Source organism: Crocodylus siamensis, chromosome 1 (genome assembly GCF_052110815.1).
Source record: "Crocodylus siamensis isolate JL-2025a chromosome 1, ASM5211081v1, whole genome shotgun sequence".
Taxonomy (NCBI): domain Eukaryota; kingdom Metazoa; phylum Chordata; order Crocodylia; family Crocodylidae; genus Crocodylus; species Crocodylus siamensis.
The window spans coordinates 346,673,523-346,693,058 of record NC_143395.1 but is presented as its reverse complement, the minus strand read 5'-3'; the positions used below and the strand labels follow the sequence as shown (position 1 = coordinate 346,693,058).

General features: G+C 40.9%; 1 long non-coding RNA gene across 1 annotated transcript in view; it reads right to left on the bottom strand.

Moving 5' to 3' along the window:
- Positions 1-1,402: 1,402 nt before the first annotated feature.
- The window catches only part of LOC149874922 (uncharacterized), a 41,825-nt gene continuing 23,691 nt past the window's right edge, over positions 1,403-19,536 (bottom strand). Inside the window, exon 3 of the long non-coding RNA XR_016439988.1 lies at positions 1,403-1,477. This is a non-coding gene — a long non-coding RNA (uncharacterized LOC149874922). The remainder of the gene's footprint in view (positions 1,478-19,536) is intronic.

The window sequence follows — 19,536 nt, the reverse complement described above, 5'->3', positions numbered from 1 at the left end:
CTCTCCTTCCTTCCTTTCTTCCCTCAAGATCCTGAACTCAATCATCTCATGATTACTCTTGCCCAAGTTGCCATCCACTTCTTCATTCCCCACCAATTCTTCCCTGTTTGTGAGCACCAGGTCAAGAAAAGCATGGGCCCTAGTTGGCCTCTCCAACATGTACATCGGGATGTTGTTCCTAACACTTTACAAAACCTTCCTGAATTGCCTGTGCACTGCTGTGTTGCCCTCCCATCAGATGTCAGGGTGAATGAAGTCCTCCATGAGAACCAGGGCCTATGATCTTGAAACTTCTGCTAGTTTTCTCAAGAAAGCCTCATCTACCTCATCCTCCTGATCTGGTGGTTTATAGCAAACCCCATCATGAAATCACCCTTGTTGCTCTTCCCTCTGACCCTAAACCAGACACTTTCAAGAAGCCTGTCTCCAGTTTTATACTGTACTGAACAAGCATACAGCTCTTTTACATAAACAGCAACTCCTCTTCCTCTTCTCCCCTGCCTGTCCTTCCTAAATCATTTATACCCATCCATGACAGTGCTCCAGTCATGAGAGCTATCCCACCAATTCTCAGTCATTCCAATCTCATCATAGTTTCATGACTTTGCAAGAACTGCCAATTCTTCCTGCTTGTTTTCCAGGCTCCGTGCATTCATGTACAGACACCTGAGATAACTAGCCAATTACCCTACTTTCTCAGGAGGATATGAGGGGTTCCCCTGTTGTCCCCTCCTGCTTCTGCTTCCTTCAGGTCATTGGCTTCTGCATTTACCTCAGGGCTATGGTCTCCATCACACAGCAAACCCATTTTAAAGTTATTTTTAAACTAGTCATTAACCTCAGTGTTTGCCAAACTACTTTGTCTCTAACCATATTAATATTGTGCATTTGGTTTTATGTTTGTCAGAAAGAGAGTATGGGATCAGTCTTACATTTTGTGCAACTCATTTCCCAATAAGGAACAAGACTTCATATTTGGCTGCTGCCATTAAGCATGAGCACTTGATTTGAAAGCCAACCTGCTTACCAACTCATTCTCTCAGGATCCTTGGATTTAGCACATGGCTCAATTTATTTGTAATTATGGAAACCAGAGTGAGGACAAAGGGATGCTATGGTACCTTATGAAATCAAGCAGAGTTATAAAAGTAGGCTCTATTAATAGAACATGTGTTATTAAACTTCTCCTTATTGTTTTATAATAAACTTACTTCTAGTAGTTTTCCAAAGGTTTTTCTCTCCATAGCATGTTTAGTAGCTTCATCCAGTGCTCTCTGCACTAGCACCAGCTGCTTCTGAAGTTCTGGTTTTATTGACAACATTCTTTCAGAAAAGATACATTCCCCATGCATACCATCTACTTGGCAGGTTTTGAAAGCTGCCTGGCATCTTGTCAATTTACCCTTGTACTTCTTCAGCCTGCCCGCCTCAGCACTCTATGTTTCCATGGCTTCCAGGTTCCTGGCTCCAGCATAACCTGCCAAATGAACAGCCCAGGATTGAAGTCTTAGTACAGCTAAGTAGAAAGCAGTAATTTTGTTTCACTCTAATTTAAAGGACACACATTTTAAAAATGTGACAATTTCATCTGTTTGTGTAAGTTCCATGTTCATACCAGTAACTTGAGAACCATGTGTGGCATGGTTCTTCTAAGGCTGTAAAGGGCCTACTTTTTTAGGTATGAGACCCCTGGCTAGCCAATAAGATATAATGAAGACAAGGATAAGTCTTAAATTCCACCTCTCTGAGGCTAAGACAATCACTCCACTCAGGATTCATAGTCCTGAACCCTCTCCTGAGGTTTATGTGGCCAAAAGCATTTCCCAGGGTAAGTAGGGACCCAGAACCCGGGAACAATCTATTTTTCTTGATGAGAGTTTGTATTAAGAACTGTACTGGGCACAGCCCTGGAGTAGGCCTGAGGTTGAACAAATCTAACCTTTGATAAATCACTTCTATTCTCTCTGACTTTCCCCTCATTTAAAAGGAGAATAAGTAGACTGGTCTTCTTTGTAAAGTTTCACATATGCTAATGAAAAATGCTGTTAGAGCTAAGGATTATTATTATTATTATTTAAACAACCACAGTAAAAAACACCCACCGGCTTCTTTAAATAAGACATGCATGTACAAGGAAGCCAATTTTACTTTATATATTTCCTAGCTCTGTAGGTGATTAAAAGGACTTGGAAGTATCTGCATCTGACAGAGAGAGAATGAAGTTGAAGATCAGTATGAGGTTTAGCACTAAGGGAACCAAATGAATGTTAAGTAAGGCAGAGGATGGAAAAGTAGCAAATCTTTGTCTGATCAACAGTACATTTTGATTTGTCTAAAAAAGCAGGGATTAATTCAGGTATGAGTCACTCAGTCATTTGCAGTGCTCAGTAGAGGCCTCATACAACTATAGTATAGATGTATAGGCCAATCTCCAGTTGCTCTGGCCACAGAGTTGAAAAGTTTCATAAAATGTTGGGAAAGCAGCCATGAAACGAAACAGGAATAGTAAATTGCATTACATCTAGCAATAGATTAAGTGAATTTATGTTATGTTTGAGGTATAGTTCAGCTCAGCCTTGTAGAAGATAATGTTTCCTTCTGTCAAATCTTCTAGTCCGTGAAAAGAAATAGAGGTAGCGGTGCTGGAATGATATTGCATAAGAGTAAAGGCTGACCACAATGAGGTCCTGTGGTAGGAATCTTCAGTCTTTTGTATTCCAGCCCTCAAAATTAGCCTTTTCTATGTCAGAGTGGAAGAACTAGACAAATCAAAGAGCATGGGCGCAACTGCTTTTTCTGCAAATACCTGATTAAACTGGCCAAATTATAGCGAGTACTGTCTCTGCTACAGTTAAGTATGAGAAGCCCTTGTTACATAGTTTATACTTTTAAGTTACTGAAAATCTGTACGCTTACTTGGCATGCTTTGTGTTATGCCACATTTGGATCTGAGGTTGGGTTAATGTTACCATGTTGTAATATATAACATTCTTCCTGGTATTTTCTATTGGTGGGCTTAAATGGCACCTGGCTCAGTGTTCTGAATTTTTGGACCCTACTCTTAAATGTGATCTACATCTTGTTTTGGGAATAAATAAGTTAATTGCCCAGCTCAAAGAAATGATCTGGAACTGCAAATTCTAATCTGACAGAAGAACCTTGATAAAGAGGATGCCAGTGGAGTGCCTTGGTTTCCAAAATGCATTTCTATCAGTTAGCTTAGATTCATAGATGTAGGGTCATAGGGGATTTGAGCAGATCATCAAGTCTGACCCCTGGCCCTGGGCAGGAATGAATACTGGGCTCATATGACCCCTAGTAAGTTTAAGCTCATATGGCCCCAGCCAGGTAGTTATGAAGTAGTACCTCCTAATGTCTCGCCTAAACCTACTCTCAAACAACTTGTGGCCATTACGCCTTGTTACTCTGAGAGATGCTCGGGGGAACAGGGGAACCCATTTCCCCCTCGTAAGTTTATAGTTGGCCACTAGATCCCCTCTCAGCCTTCTCTTGTGAGGGCTAAACAGGCTCAGGTCCCATAGCCTCTCTCGTAGGGCCTGCCCTGCCACCCCCTAATCATGCGAATGGCCCTCCTCTGGACCTTCTCAATGCTGGCCTCATCCCTCCTGAAGTGCGGTGCCAAGAACTGGGCACAGTACTCTAGCTGTGGCCTGACCAGTGGCACATAGAGGGGGAGGATCACCTCCTTGGACCTGCTCGTGATGCATCTGTAGATACATGACAAGGTGCATTTAGCCTTGCTGACTGCATCCTCACATTGGCGGCTCATATGTTCATTTTAGAATTGAGAATGACTCCAAGATCTCTTTCTGCCACTGTGCTTTCGAGAAGGGAGTTCCCCAACCTATAGGTATGGGGAATGGCCCAACTCAAGAGTACCAGCAGTTGTAAATCTTATTCTGAGATTCTGAATTTCCACAGGCATTTTTTAAGGCATGGATGGCCAACCCGTAGAACACTTACTACAAGTATGGCATAGGTAGCCTCCACATTGTGGCATGCAGCAGATCAGAGAAGAGGCAGACAGCACATCAGCAGATAAGGCAGGAAGCAGAAAGCAGCAGATAGGGCATGAAACAGCTAGGGCAGGAAGCAGATCAGCAGCAGCAGCACAGAGCAGGGGGCAGAAAGTCATGGCTCAGGCAGCAGAAGGGGATTGGAGTATACTTGGGGAAGTCCTGGGGCTTAATTTGTAGCATGCCTGCCAAAGAGATTGGTTCCCACTGGCATAAGGAATGTAAAAACCTCTACTCAGTGCCTTTACTCAGAAGGCAGAGCACCTAAAATTTTGGTGCTGCAATGCCTAATCCCTTTTTTGGCTCTTAAGGCATCTGTACATGACACGGGGGTTTAATTCTCCCTAAATTGAAGCGATGTTTTTTTAAAAACACCGCTTCAATTTCAGGTGAGGTAAACCCCTGTGTCGTGTCCACCCAATCCTTACCTGACTCTCCAATGGTGGGTAGGGAGAGCAAGCTGCTGGTGGGCAGAGAAGTCCCTGAGCTGGGGTGGAGGTGAAGGGGCTGGTGCTTTACTCTGCAGCAGCAATGCCCCCTGCCCACAGGTGGCACCTGCCTGCAGACACCTGGCTCAGGCAGTCCTAGAGGGCACCACAGCTGTGGAGGGAAACACCGGGCCTCCACACAGCTCAGGCAGGCAGATTCCAGTGTCGGGGAGGAGAAAGATCAGGCTTGCTGCCTTTTTTTTTTCCCTTCTGTGAAGCCTGCCTTCTCAGGCTGCTGCTGGGCTGCCTGCATGGGCTGCTTGCACAGGCCCTGAGCCACATGGAGCCCGGTGCTTCCCTCCATGGCTGTAGGGTAGGAAACTAGAACTCCTCAGAGTTGTTTTAGTTTGCAGTGCCCCAGTGTCATTTGCTGTGTCCCAAAGTCATTTAAGGCACATTACGTCACCGAATGTGCTACAGCAGCTGGAATTAACATGTAATACGCTGCCGAATGGGTAAACAGCAACACTATTAAGCAGTGCAAAAGGCATTTAACCCACTTTAAAGTGTTGTCTACAAATGCCCTTAGATATCTACTTATCTTTCTGATACCTATGCCTAAGCATCACTGGGTGCATCTACATGAGATGCTTACTGTGCAGTAGCCTAAAAACATTGCACAGTAGCATGCATGGCAAAAACTGTGTTAATAGCCTACTGTGCAGGAAGCATCGCTAAAAGCCCATGAACTGGTGCTACTGCACAGTAGCACAACTGACTGTATATTGATCTAGTAGTTGGTTAACCAAATACTAAATTTAATGCACAGTAATTAGGGTGCATTAGTGAATGTGTAGACATACCCACTAAGACCCTGAAGATTCCCATTTAATTGCTAAGTAACAATTAATAACCATATCACCTAACTTTCTGACTTTGAGCAGGCTGACTAGTCTGAGCCAAGTACCTCAGCAGTCACACTTGCAGTAAAGCTCAGCTACTGAACTCTGCCCCCATTTAGGAGAGGCAAGCATCCTGACTGGCTGCTAAGAACAACATCTATCTATTTAGTGTGAGCTGAGGCCCTAGTTTCGCAAGCCAGTCAGCAATTCTGCTGTGAGAAGTGCCCTGGTTCCCGACCCTTGTTTTTGCTTTATTTCTGAAGGTCAGTTTGGATTTCCCTGCAGACCCTGGTTTTGCTCTGCTTGGGGATTTTGCCCTGTGGATTGCCAGTTGGATTGGTACTTGGCATCTGACCCTGGACTGTGTTGTGCACTCTGCTTCTGGATTTCCCTCCGCCTTTGGCATAAGGCTTCTGCCCTTTGACCCAGCCCCAGGCCCTACTTTCCCTCAATGGCCTAACCATTAGGCAAGACCACCTATGTCCCAGTCCCTTACACTGTCATTGTGTTTGTACAAAACTGCCTTTTATTGCTGCTACTAAACTGCTCTGTTCTGTAGATCATACAAACGCTCCAATTAAATGTCCTCCAAGCCCTTTGCCAGCTGGTTCTGATCCAATAGCTTTTTTAAAGCACTTCTCATCTACACACCAGACTTCTTGCTGACTCATACAGATATCATTTTATCCAATGATGAGTCCCAAAACTGGAAGGTACAATATATGTCTCTCTTTTCAAATCAGTTCTTCATCTAACTTTGAATGGCCTTGAACTCACATTTCCTTAAAACATGTCCCAAACACAAGAGATGCCTATGCACATGGAGGGAAGCTGCTCCAACACTGTAATTACAGCGCATGGGAACAGACTCAATTAATTGTTTGACAATCTTTAGTTAAAGTGCCTCCACTGCCATTTTTCAGCTCGGGGATGCTGATACATGTGTTGCTCTAGGCACTTTAATTAGAACAGCTCTCAGAGCAGCCCCTCCCCCCATTCCTGGAGCATGCTCAAGGTGATCACACATGTACAGTGATACTTCCCCAAACTTTCCTGCTGTGGTCTCATTTTGCCTCTACTGTTTAGCTATTAATTACTCCAAGGAGTGCTCAGAAAAGACAGATGGACACTACAGTTCATTGGTTAGATAATTACTGGCATGTGGCAGACCTGTGCTCAAATATTTCTTAAGTTGTAGGGTAGAGGTGGAATTTGAAGAGAGGTCTTCTACCTCACAAAAATGAATGCCCTATCCAGTTAGCTATAATAAAGATGAGGGCTTGCCCTGTCTCTCTTTCCCCCCCCCTCCCTGTTTCTTCCATGGTAAACCAGAGAATGCTTTGAGAAATAGAGCCTAAAGCTCCCTCCCTTTCAATATTTTCCTCTTAGCTATCTTAGCTGTTTACTCAACAACATTCTGGTTTAAATGCATCTTTTTCTTAGTTGCCTAACTCTCTAGCTTGAAAACTAAGGGGGGTTTATGGCAATGCTGTCTAACATTGTTTGCAATTAATTTGTCCAGTTGTTGGTAGAGAACTGAGACTCCTAATCCTTCTTCTAGTGCTTGAACAGAGACGGTCATGAAGTCCATGTAGAATGGAAAAATATTTTAGCATAGTCTTACACAGAATGAGGGGAAAAATACTTCCACCTTTTTATTATCATTACATATTATACAAAGTTGACATTTTACCCAGAAACAAAATTGTGATAACACTAAGCAACTGGATAGCATCTGGATGGCAGAATTCTTAGAGCTCAAAGCACGTTCCAAAAGGAGTAATCTATGTCCTTAGTTCAGAACTGGAGAAACAGTGGTAGAAAAAGTTTATATTTACTTAGGATCACACACTAGGTCAGCAGCATAGCGGACAGTGCACTTTCCCTGTAAATATCTCTGGTACTTCAGAAAGAACTGTGAGAGCTCAAGTGGGGCACCAATAATTAAAGAGATTTTTACATTCATAGTTTAAAAGTAAAGTTAAAACTATACTATGCACTAAACAAAAAACCCGAAAAGATTGGAATGCATTAAATTATAGCTCCCTTCAGTTATAATTAAAACAGAAATAATGAGTTGCTATTTGATTTGGATAACTTACACCATCATTTGGGGTAAAGTTGTTTAATTTTATGCATAATATATGCTATGGGAGTTTTCTTTTTTTTCTTCTTTTGTAATTTGCTTTTGCTATTGAAAATATGTGAATCAATATAGTTTTTATGAAAGTGAGTTAAGCTAAAAATAGTGAGGGGGATACTTATTAAAACTTTACTATTCACCTATGTTAAAACCTCTTATAATTTTAAGCATTGCAACCTGCATTGTTTAATACAAATACAAACACTCTTTTATGAACCTATTCCAAAATTAATCCAAACCTTTATATCTGTTTTTGTGAGGTTAATTTCCCATAAATGTATGCAGCTGAATGTAATTCTACTTAACACATTTAATAACAGGAGAGCTTTGAATAGATTTGGAGTTTCAGCTAAACAAGCCTGCCAAACTGTGGATGCTTATGAACATTATTCAAACCTTCTGGACCTATGCATCATAGCAGCTAAACAACAGTTGGAAGTTAATATCTTTACATAAGCACACTATAAAGACTTGTGTAGGACAAGACAAAAAGGGGACCATAAATGTATTCTCTTCAATCATATTTGAAAACCTAGCATTATTCTGGCAGGATTTTCATTTTAAGAGAAATTACTTTCTGCATTGATAGTTATTCAACTAGTCCTTTGCCACAGAGTATATCCCCTGCAAAATTTAAAAAAAAAGACATTTCAGAATAGACATTGTAACAAATAAATGCTAAATGCTTTCTCTGAAATAACGGTGTAGCAAAGGCTCTTTTATGACTGTGCTACTGTTGACTAAGTAGCCCTCATGCTATAATTATGATTATCCTCCCCACACACTCATTGATTTGTTTCAACCACCTGTTACATCTTATCTTTAAGGTGCACTGTAATCTTTTAATGATAAGCACTGTCTTTTTATTGCATGATTGTACAATGCTCACACAACAGGGCACTGGTTTTTGATTGGGGTAACATAGCAACTCTGAGACAATTGAAAACAGACAACATGCCGTTGCTCCTTCTTCCATTTCATATTCAGTGACAAGGGAGTTATTTTATGTCATTTAATCAGACACTGCAGTATTTTTCAGAAGTCACCGAAATTGGTGGATGCAGTTTGCATCAGTTTTGGAACCTGACTTTTATACTTGCATTTGGTACTTCCACTCTTAACTATCTGAGTGGGTGTGCAGAACCTGGCCCTGTGTGGAGATTTTATATATATAATTTTGTACATGAACAATAAGTAGTGCCAATGGGCTAGAAGCTCAATTAGTATAAATCTGTAGAACTCCAAAGGATCTATCCAGGATTTAGCCAAGTGTTTCTGTCTCATGACTCTTTCAGCCCAGTAGATGTCATGATGGAGTGCAATGAACAAATGGGGAAACTGTGCCAAATCTCACTGAATTCAGACTAATATGAAACATTTCCCTAAAGATTATTACAATGCCCCATCTCCTCTGGCAACATGACAAACTCCCATACTATGTTGACATTGACTTTCTGATTTTGCAGAGCTACCCTTTCCCTAGGCAGTTAGTGACTGGCCATTAAGAGATTACCACAACTAACTCCTGGAAACTTTTGGTTCAAGTCAGAGAGAAGCATCCTCTGTAGAAAGGATGACCCTCTATTCCCACTGTCTCACATCACATTTTCACACCATTCCTTCTCTAAACCCTATAGTAAAAAGCTATATAGATACTTCTGAGGAATGAGGAAATAGTACCTAGCCAGTGGTTACAAAAATAAACTTCAGATAGGAGACTGAATACAGTGGCATATGAAAGCATGGGCCTGTGGCAATAATCTCTGGTAAACAGCTCATTTCAGCTCTGTTTTTAATTTCAAGATTCTATTCCTTATTGATACAATTTTAAATCTATGGTAAATCATATTTTTTTATGAATATTTTTACATTTAGCAGCTTCAAAGAATGAGTGAGTGGAAATAGTAGATATGGTGGTGTCTTGCACTTCATATGCATGCAGAATGTAAAATAAATATTCATGCAAAATATTTTTGAGACAATTTACAGCTGAACAAATCTAACTTATAGCAAAGAAATGTCTTATATTAAAATGTCATCCTTTGTGCCCAAAGGTCATGTCATAAATTAAAGCCAAAATTAGTCCAGCAGGGTCCTATTATCTTTCTCAGCTGGAATCTTTAATAATATGACTTAGACTGACCTTGTTTCACTATTGTTCCAAGATACCTTGTTAATATTCCTCTTTTGCATTTCAACTTCCACTCTTCATCATGTACTTCTTTCCCCACATAGTGCTATCGTTCCAGCTGTACCTTATTCAGTTTACCATCTGTTGAACATTTGGATTCAGCTGTAAATGTTGGCATCTTTACTCTACTGGGACTTCCTGCCAAGTGACCATTCTTTTTTCTTTATTGCATCTCAAAGGTTATTGTCTTGTGTGGGTGGTCTAACTTCGGAGGGTATGTGCGCTATTTACTTTAAACAAATACCTTATGAAACTGAAGATTTATTAAAGCTTGCCATACATGTCAAAACTAATGCCGTTGAAAAGATTGTTTCCTGCCTAGCATCACATAAATCAGAATTTCAGAAGCTTCAGAGGCACAATATTAATAAAACTCTCCATAAAAAAAACAGTGTATGTGTGATGCAGCTGGTTTTAAAGACTTGTTTACATGGAGAAAAGAGTGACCTTCATTTTCTGCCCTCAGAAATTTACCTTAGCTGTTTCTTATCTTGCCCATGGTGAATCCCCTCCCCCTCTCCCTTCTCCATTAGAAGCAACTTATATTTTAACTAATATTATATAATCTTAGAGAAAAAATACAAATATTGCTTGGTGAAATGTAAAAAAACCCCCTGCTTATGCTAAAGTACATTAGTAAATCTGTATGCTTCTTGCTTAATTTTGTTTACCAGGAGAAGAGTATAAAGGGGTCTATAAATAATACTGAAAATACATTTAAAGGAATTCTTAATCATGAAGAACAGATTTTTAGAAGTTACCACTGTTTAGTTAAGGCACTGCAATAACACATTGCATCCATGATGGATGTGGCCATTCCTCACCGACGTTCTATGGAAAAAAAAATATTCAGATTCCCTAAAATGCTTAGGACTAGGCTTTCTAAGAGATAACACCCTTCCCATTATTCACTTCAGTACTCGTACTCAGCTGAATATCAAGTATGTTTAATTTTGGGACATTGGTCAGATTATCCTCAGTGATGTAGTCCTGGCTTTAAAATTCAATTCTCCCTGTTGTCCAGAAAAGGGTAACTTCGATGACCTTTCAAACCAAATCAAAAAATAATTTTTGTATTGGAAAATAGGTAGATACTGTTAGTGGATACTGAGAGTGCAAGGTGGTAAGGTTATGTAATTTTGATTCTAACTCTTTTGGATAACATCCAACCTCTTTTCCATTTTGTTCTGCTTTTCCTATCATAGATTCTCTGCTATACTCTGGCTGATTTAAAGAGGAAGAGCCAGGCTAATGGAGTAGATCTGAACTCAAGAAGTTGAGGTTCATTAACCAGTTCTGTCACAAACTTCCTACTGGACCTTAGGTAATTAATTTCTCTGTGCTTCCAGGTATGGCAGACATTACACTTAGATTGACCTAACTAGGTTAGGTCAATCTTAGTATTGATCTGTATAGACATTTTGGGAGGTTAGATCAGGCAAAAATGTCTGGCCAAATCTAAATTAGTTCTCCTTAAGAGATACAGTAAGTTCGGGTTAGCTTGAATTAAAAGATGTCTGTACATGTTCAGAGTGCAGCCATGGGGCTGAGAAATCCCAAATGCTTGCTCCAGACCCAGAGATGCTCTCTTCCTACCCCCTTAACACCCTGACAAAGATATTTTTATCCCTTCCCTGAGTCCCCACGCTCACAAACAACTCCCTCCTGCAGACTCACAAGCCTGCCCAGCAGACTTGCTAACCTCCATCCAATCCTTTCTGCCCCTTTCCCCACCCTAAAGTACTAGATCAGGTTCCCAGCATGGTTCCCAGCACTGTCAAATGTGTGCACGTACATTCAGTTATCCATCTCTTAAACATGAATGATAATAACTTGCAATCTCTTTTGTTCAGGAATTGTTTCTTACCATACATATGCATAGTGCCTATAATAATGTGCCCACATCTCAGATGTGGCACCTGATCACGAAGGATCCTGGTTTTCTCAGATTTAAAAAAAAAATCCCCAATTTTCAAGTAAAAAAAATGACCCCAAATCCACATCTTGCCATGATTAAAATGAAACACCACTATATATATATATAAATTCCAATAGCGATCAGCAGGGATCCTGGTTTTCTCTGATTTAAAAAAAATCCTCAATTTTTTGGTTAAAGAAAAGTAACCCCAAATCCCACATTTTTCATATATATCTATGATATTTCACTTAAATCACAGAAAAATGTGGATTTGGGGTTACTTTTCTTTAACCCAAAAATTGAGGATTTTGTTTAAATCAGAGAAACCAGGATCCCTGCTGATCGCTATTGGAATATACATAATACATAATAAACATAAAAAATAGCAGTAATAATTTACAAAGAATCATTACATCTCTCTCAACCACATTCTGAGTATTTTATTTGCACTTGCAACTCCTGAATGATATGTTAGGATGGATCATCTTTACACTTTTCTTTCCCCTAATTTTGGTCGATGGCAAGATGGCAGGTGGTCATCCCTCCCATACTGTAATTTCCATCTACTAGGATTTTCCTGGTATGATTATGGGCAAATGTGCCTTCAAACATATGAAATGGCTTAATCCCAAAAGTGCTCAGTTGTTCTCAGAAATACTACATATGAGAGGATATGGAACAGTAAAAAGTGTTAAAGAAAAATAACTAAATGGTAAAGGTACATCTATATTAATATGTAGGACTCTAAAATGAGTTCTGCTAAAACTTTTATACTAAAAACACTATTCAGGTCTTTAAATATGACATTCTGGGCATGTCCACACATACATTTCAGCATGCCTAAATTTAACACATATTAGCTTAATGTACATTAAGTGGGTTTAGGCTGCAATACCTACACGTGCAGATATTAAAGCACATTGATGCTGTGTGTGGATTGACTTGGGACAAAAGTTAGTCCCAAATTAGGGCACACACAGTGTTAATGTGCCTTAACATGTGTACACGTTCATTAATATGCTTTAACTATTTGTGCCGAAATTTGATACATGCAGGTCTTAAATTTCAGGTTAAATAGCCTAAATTTTTAATGCGCATTAAGGGCATGCACATATAGAAATGCACCCCAATAAGCCTTAAATTTAGACCAACGTGCCTTAAAGTGTATCACGTAGATGCACCCAATATTATACATATTTGTTACAGATGTCAATCTGTAGTCTACATTTTGTCACCTATAAAGCCACATTTTCTAAATGTTATGGACCTAATATACAAAGCCCTGAACTAGAAAAGAAAAAAATACTGAAACTTTCAAGAGAAACAATGGAAATTAGGTTAAATCAGTAAAATTTAGGCAGAAATTTTACATTTAAATGGGAAAAAATTGAGGCATTTAGGAAAATCACAAAAATCTGTAATGAAGAAATGGATTTTTAACACGTTAACTACATTTTTTTTTGAGTTTTTGATAAAAGAGTGACACAAGAAAAAAATATTGGTTTAAAAATTCAAATAGGAATGAGTACAGAGAAGGACTACTAGTTTGCTCAACTGAATGACAATTATATCATATAAAAGAAAACTAAATGAATATGGTTTATATGTTCTAGAAGATGAGTAAGAGAAGGGATATGATTTTAAAAAAATAAATATATGGTAAGGGGATAAAAGATAGGGGTAGGAGAGCTATTTAAACTAAAGGACCATAGCTAAATTCTATTACCCAGTAGCAGGGCCACATTTGGTTCTTGACTGACTCATGCATTTGGAATTGATTTGGCTGATTTGACTTGGAACACAAAACATTTTCCTTAAAAAAAAATAATAAACTCCCTCCCCTAAACAACACCCCCCCCCAAAAAAAATACAAACCTAAATGTGTTTATGGAGTACCTGTGCTAAAGCTTATAGCAGTTTCAAAAAAGGTAACACGCATCATCAATTCTGGATGAACGACGTATATGGGTACTTGTAAAGTCAAGGTCAGTGTTTTCAAATTCCTCCCCTTCTATGGGCTCAGGAAGAACTGTAAAGAGAGGGAGGAAGGGCTGCAGGGGGGTAAGTTTGGGGGGGGACAGAGGGAAAGGAGTCTACCTGACCTCCCAGATTTATTTTTCCTCCTCTAACAGTGGGAAGGAGACAAATTCAAGGTAAACTTACAATTACCTTCCACAATTCTATACCTGGAAAATTATAATAAATTTATAAATGGTCCATATATAGAATCTAATTATTGCAGGGGGTCATCTTATAATCAGGGCCATTTTATAGTTAGGTAAATATGGTAATTTGCAAGAATATCTATGTATGCCATACAGTGAACTCCTACAAGTAACTTCATTTTTTGTAAGTGCATGACACTCAGAAAGCTAAAAAGGCAATTAATTTTACTCACTTCAGTGTGAATAATCACATCTACACATACACCTTTTAATATATATCTATTTATTTTTACACACACACACACACGATTTAATCTGCTATTGTATTGCTAATCCACTTAGCTTCATTAAGTCCAGCAGAATTTCCCTTCCAGCCTTATTGAGATTCTAAACAATAGATATAGTCTGCAAATGTTACCACTATCCTGTTCATCCCCCTTTCCAGATCATTTAGTCCTACACTGTAACCTTCGGGTAGCTGACTGGTAACCTTCGTCATTTTGAAAATTGATCATTTTGTCCGCAGCTCTGTTTCTCATTTTTTAATCGGTTTCTACTCCATACCAGTATATTGCTCCTTATTCCATCAGAGTTTAGTTTCCTTAATAGCCTCTTGTGAGGAACAAAAGTAAATAGGCATTTGTAAAATCAGTCAACTGCTTTAGTACTTTATTACCTACTATCACTTTTACAAATCAATACAAATCCATAGCATTTTTCTTCTGTTTTTTTTTTTTTAATTTGTCTTCTGTGTTTTTGTGATGTTCCTTATCATATTCTCTTCCAAGACATTGGTACATACTAGCTTAATATTATATTCTCTTCAAAAATCAAAATATTTGTTGGTGAAAAAAGAAACAATTGTCCATTTACTTTCATTCAATGCTCTGTGTTTCATGTATCCTATGTTTTAGAAACTGAACATAATGATATGCGGTTGAACCAACTGGTCTCATTATACGCCAGTGCCCTCATATCATGTGCTTGCAGAAAGGTCACTGTAATTTTGCAGCAAAGGTACTTGATCATAGTTTGCTAACTTTGAAAACTGAACCCCAAAAAACTTCTTAGCAGTCTACTCTGGGATGACCAAAAGATTTTTAAGGATCCCTCTTGCACCTGGAATCTAGGATAGGAAGAACAAGAACAGGCAGTTTGCAGTAAAAGTTTTCCAGAACAGTTACTTGGGACTGGTTGTGAGGAGTATCAGTGATCAAAATCAGTCACTCTCTAAAAGAGGCTGGTAGAGAAAGTGTCACCAACTTAGCAATATTTCAAAGGAAGGAGTAAGACAACAATAAGGAATCAAATTTCTTTCTTCAGAATCATCACCATGGAGGTCAATGATTTCTAGAGGAGCAGGCTTAGAAATGGTTGCATATTAAGTTATGAACCTTGGATGAAGTGCTTCAATTAAATTAAACTTAATCGATTTAATTAATTAAATGAACAAAAACTACCTTAAGTGAATAGATTCAAGTCACACTTTCAAACTCACGGAAAGAGGGAGGCAAAATAGAAGGCACTGATCAATTAACTAAGGTTTTGGCTTACATCTAACTATAGTCTTTTGATTTATAGAGATTTATTTACAGCTTTTTCCTTAGTATGCTTTGTTCCAGCCAAAGATTACAAAGTATAACTACAATATATTATGAAACGTCTTAAAACCTAGGTAAGGTTTTTATTTTATACCTGGATTGCACTGAGTGCTTTATAATGCTTTTGTATAATATTTTTCAAACTATAACTAGAGTACATAAAGTTTTTTCACTATGTTCATGCTGTGAAAGGGTTTCTAGTCAGTTATACTGACCTGAGTTTGAGTTTGTACCTTGTGGTTAGACTCGGGGTCAGCATCATTTTCCATTTCCATTCTTTAAATACAACTAAGTGTGCATTTTTCTTTTCATAGCTTACAAATGGAAACTTTCAGATACCAGTTTCTGGGTGATTTTGTTGTGATGTCCTGTGAAATCTATCAGATATATGGAGTCCTCTACTTCACTTGATGGGAAATACTTATTATGGAGCTTTGTTATAGTCCAAGAACTCATATATTGAACATATTATCATGATGTTGGTAAACATATGCTTATTTCATTTTTTTAAATGAATTTTCACTTTGTATTGAAAATTGTCTTTGTTGAAAGATCTTTGCCCAAATCTGAGAGATACAAGAGACATTAGAGGTACAAACTTTGAGTCTTATGCATTCTGAAAAACAGCGATTGTTGAGGGCACTTATCTTCCAACAGATCTAAACATTTAAAGAGGAGCTATTTAAAAAACTGCAGACTCTTATCTTGAGTTAATTTCCTTTTATCAGAACAATTCTTCTAACTGTTCCTTGTGTCAACACATCTGCATTGCAGCCCTTGGCTTTTTCTTGATTTCCTGTACTCCTGAACTTATGAAACCATTTCCAAAACTAACAACAGATCTTTTGTAATATCTTTTGTAATGCTTTTATCATAGCCAGAGGTTGAAAACATGTCTTATGACTCCCAGTCTAGCAATCCATTTAGCAGACAGTGTGCCTTTGCTATAAATCTCTGTGGTACTTAAGAAAGAGCTGTGAAATCTAAAGTGGGGCACAAATAATTAAAGAGTTTCTTAAATTTGCAGTTTAAAAGTCAAGTTAAAAGTATATTATGAACTAAATAAAAAACAGACTGGAATGCCTTAAACTGCAGGTATCTTTAAACTTTATTAAACTGGCCATGAAAAGATGTGATACAAACGTGCGTCATGATGCCCAAGTAAATTCAGGTGTGCATGTAAAACCATGAGCACTACAATTATGTCGCAGTTTAGCCTGGTAAGTGCATCTAAACAGTTGTCCCAGGATTGCATAACTACATCAATGGCAGGACAGCAGTTATGTATTCAGTGACTAGAAGGGTGATGTGAATACATACCAATCCCAGGACATTTCTACTCTGCAACAAACAAAACCATGGACAAATGCAACGCTTCTTCCTAACTGTCCTGGGGGGGATGAACCAAGCCCCAGTGTCACAGTGGGTGGCCAGGTGGTGGCAATTGGAACGAACAGGCGGGATTTGTAGCAATGGAGTCTGAATGGCGCAGAAGCATATGGTTTCTTAAACAAAGATGATTTATTAACTTACGCTTTGGATGCGTAGGCATCTTCAGTTACAGTAAAATAACGAATCACAGAGGGGTCTGTTGGCCCACGGGGTTCCGGAGTGAGCCCTTGCTATCTACCCCACGAGGGATAGGGGCGGCTACCCACTCCTTAAGTCCCCGGGCTGGTCAACAGCTCATGTAAGGAACCACAAATGACAAACAGGAACTGTAACTCGGTGAAAGCGGTGTCAGAGTCGTGACACCAGTCCGATGGACAATGGGATGGTCGACGCAGGAAGCTGAGGTCAGGAACCAGGTAAGTGAAGTTGATGTAACAAGGATAATCCGCAACCTTAGTAAGGTTGAAAACTTGTAACCAGTCCAGTAACCAGAAGAATCGACAAAAGGAATTGGAATGACGGAGTGAGTCATTATATGGAGTATGAGAAAAACCGGGAGATCGAATCCCAGTTTTCAGTCTGCCTTGCAGTCCCTGCCTTAAGCAGCCTCTGCTCACAGAAAGAGCACGGTCTCCTCAGACTCCCCCACCAACAACACAACGCTAACAAATCCAACTAACACCCGTACTCCTAAACAAACCACACGCTCCTCTCACACCACCCACCCTAAGGTGGGGGCTCCTGGGTTCTTTATAGCCACCCCATGGCCAATCAGGGCGCTTAGTTATAAGAATGTTCCAGAGTAATTACCTCATTCAGTCACTCACTAGGCATGCATCAGGACAAGCCCTTTAAAGCAACAGAACCTGCACAAGACTGGAAAGTAGGTCAGGGCTGATTGACAGCTCCTGAGGTCGCCCAGGGGGCACGTGCTGGGCACACTGTGGAACTTTCCATTCAGGGCTCTCTTGCACATGGCAGCTTCTATTCCCTGTATTGGCAGCACTAATTAAAAAAAAAAAAAGAATTCCCTTACACTAACCTTAACCATCCACCTCTATGGGCACATCTACATATGTGCTTGTCTGCACAGTTGTTACTACATTTGTGACCCATGCTGTTTCCAGCCCTACAGTAGCACCAGAATCACAGTTCATGCCCATTGACACTGTCACCATAGCAATGAGATGTGTCATGTAGCATCTTGTATGGATGCAGCCTGTGGGTGCATCCACACATGCAAGTATGTGTGCTTGCAGCAGCGGAAATAGAAGTGGTGCAAAGCTGCGCTGGACCTTTTTGCCTCAGTGCCAGCACCTGTGCTGTCCCCAGAAATATAAAAAGCTGCCCTTTCCTGGCCCCAGAAGCATAAAAAGCTGCTCTGGTAAGTATCTCAGGGCTACTCACTCTCAGGAGCGTCTGAGACCTGGCCAATTGGTACCTGGGGAGATTACCCCTTGTGCCAGTCAGTCTGCTGAAGCACCCCTGAGAGTTCCCTGCACACTTTATCCACTGCAGCAGTCTGGAAATGGGGGCTGCTGCCTGGCTGTGACCTGCTGTGCGCCTGCCAGACTGAGATGAGGCATCTGCCCCTCTGGACCAGCTCCCAGTGAGCTGTGGCTGCAGGGGTGGCCTCTGTGTGGCACTACTGCCATGTGCCCCCTGCTCGGCCACCTGGGCAGCTATCGCCTGGAACATGTTCCAGGTGTCATGGCCTGCTTTGGACCATCAAAGCATGTCCTCCTGGCCCCAGTTGGCCAAGAGGTCAGCCATAGCTGCTGGGTCCAAGGTGCCAGCTCTTAGTAGGCAGGGTCCTGCCACTGGCCTCACTAGCAGCAATTCTGGTTTTCCCTATTGGAAAGCTGAAAAATCCCTGTTAAAAAAAATCCCGAAGTCACTCTGTTAAATACCCGCAAATCCATGTTCCTCCACAATTAAAAGACCATTATAAAAAGAGAGAGAGAGAGAGACAACAATCAGTTGGGAAATTTTTTTATAGATATATCTACAGTATTAAAGCACTGGCAGTTGTGGGGCTACAGCCACACAGGGGCTATGGCCCCAACAGGTGCTAACCCCCCCTGCAAGGCCCACATGCCCCACCCCAGTTCCCCAATTGCTGCCCCACCTGGCCCCATCCCTTGTCAGCTGCTGTAGCCCCCCGATGGCTGCCCCACCCAGCCTCACCCCCCATTTGCACCCCCAGGCCCCCATGGCTGCCCCCCCCCCAAGCCCAGGCACCATCACTTAAAACAAAAATCCCAGAGAAAAATACAGTACTCCACCCCCAAACAGCCTTTACTAACATTAGAAGCAGGGGCTGGGGGGCTCTTCCCAGGCAGCACAGGGCAGCGGGGGGGCAGGAGGGCCCAGGCTGGGGCCACCAGGGCTGTCACCGTGGCTGGTGCTGTGCAGACAGGGCCCCAGTGAGCCAGATGGCAGCTCCAACTGCCAATAAGTGCTGGGGGGGGGTTCTTTGTTTTTTAATTTGAGCATGCTGGAGTGAGGGGGCAGGGAGTGGGGGCCTCAGGAAGCTGGGGGGGATGGGGCTGGGGAGGCCAGGGCTTGGGGGGAAGGCAGGGGGTGGGGCTGGGCACCAATGGGATCAGAGGCCTCGGGGGGCAGGCAAGGGGTGGGGTCTGGCAGTGCAGGGCTTGGGGGAGCTTGGGAGGTAGGTAGAGGATGGGGCTGAGCAGGGCAAGGCTGGGAAGGACTGGGGGAGTGGACAGGGCCAGCGGGGCTGGACTGGGTGGTAGGTC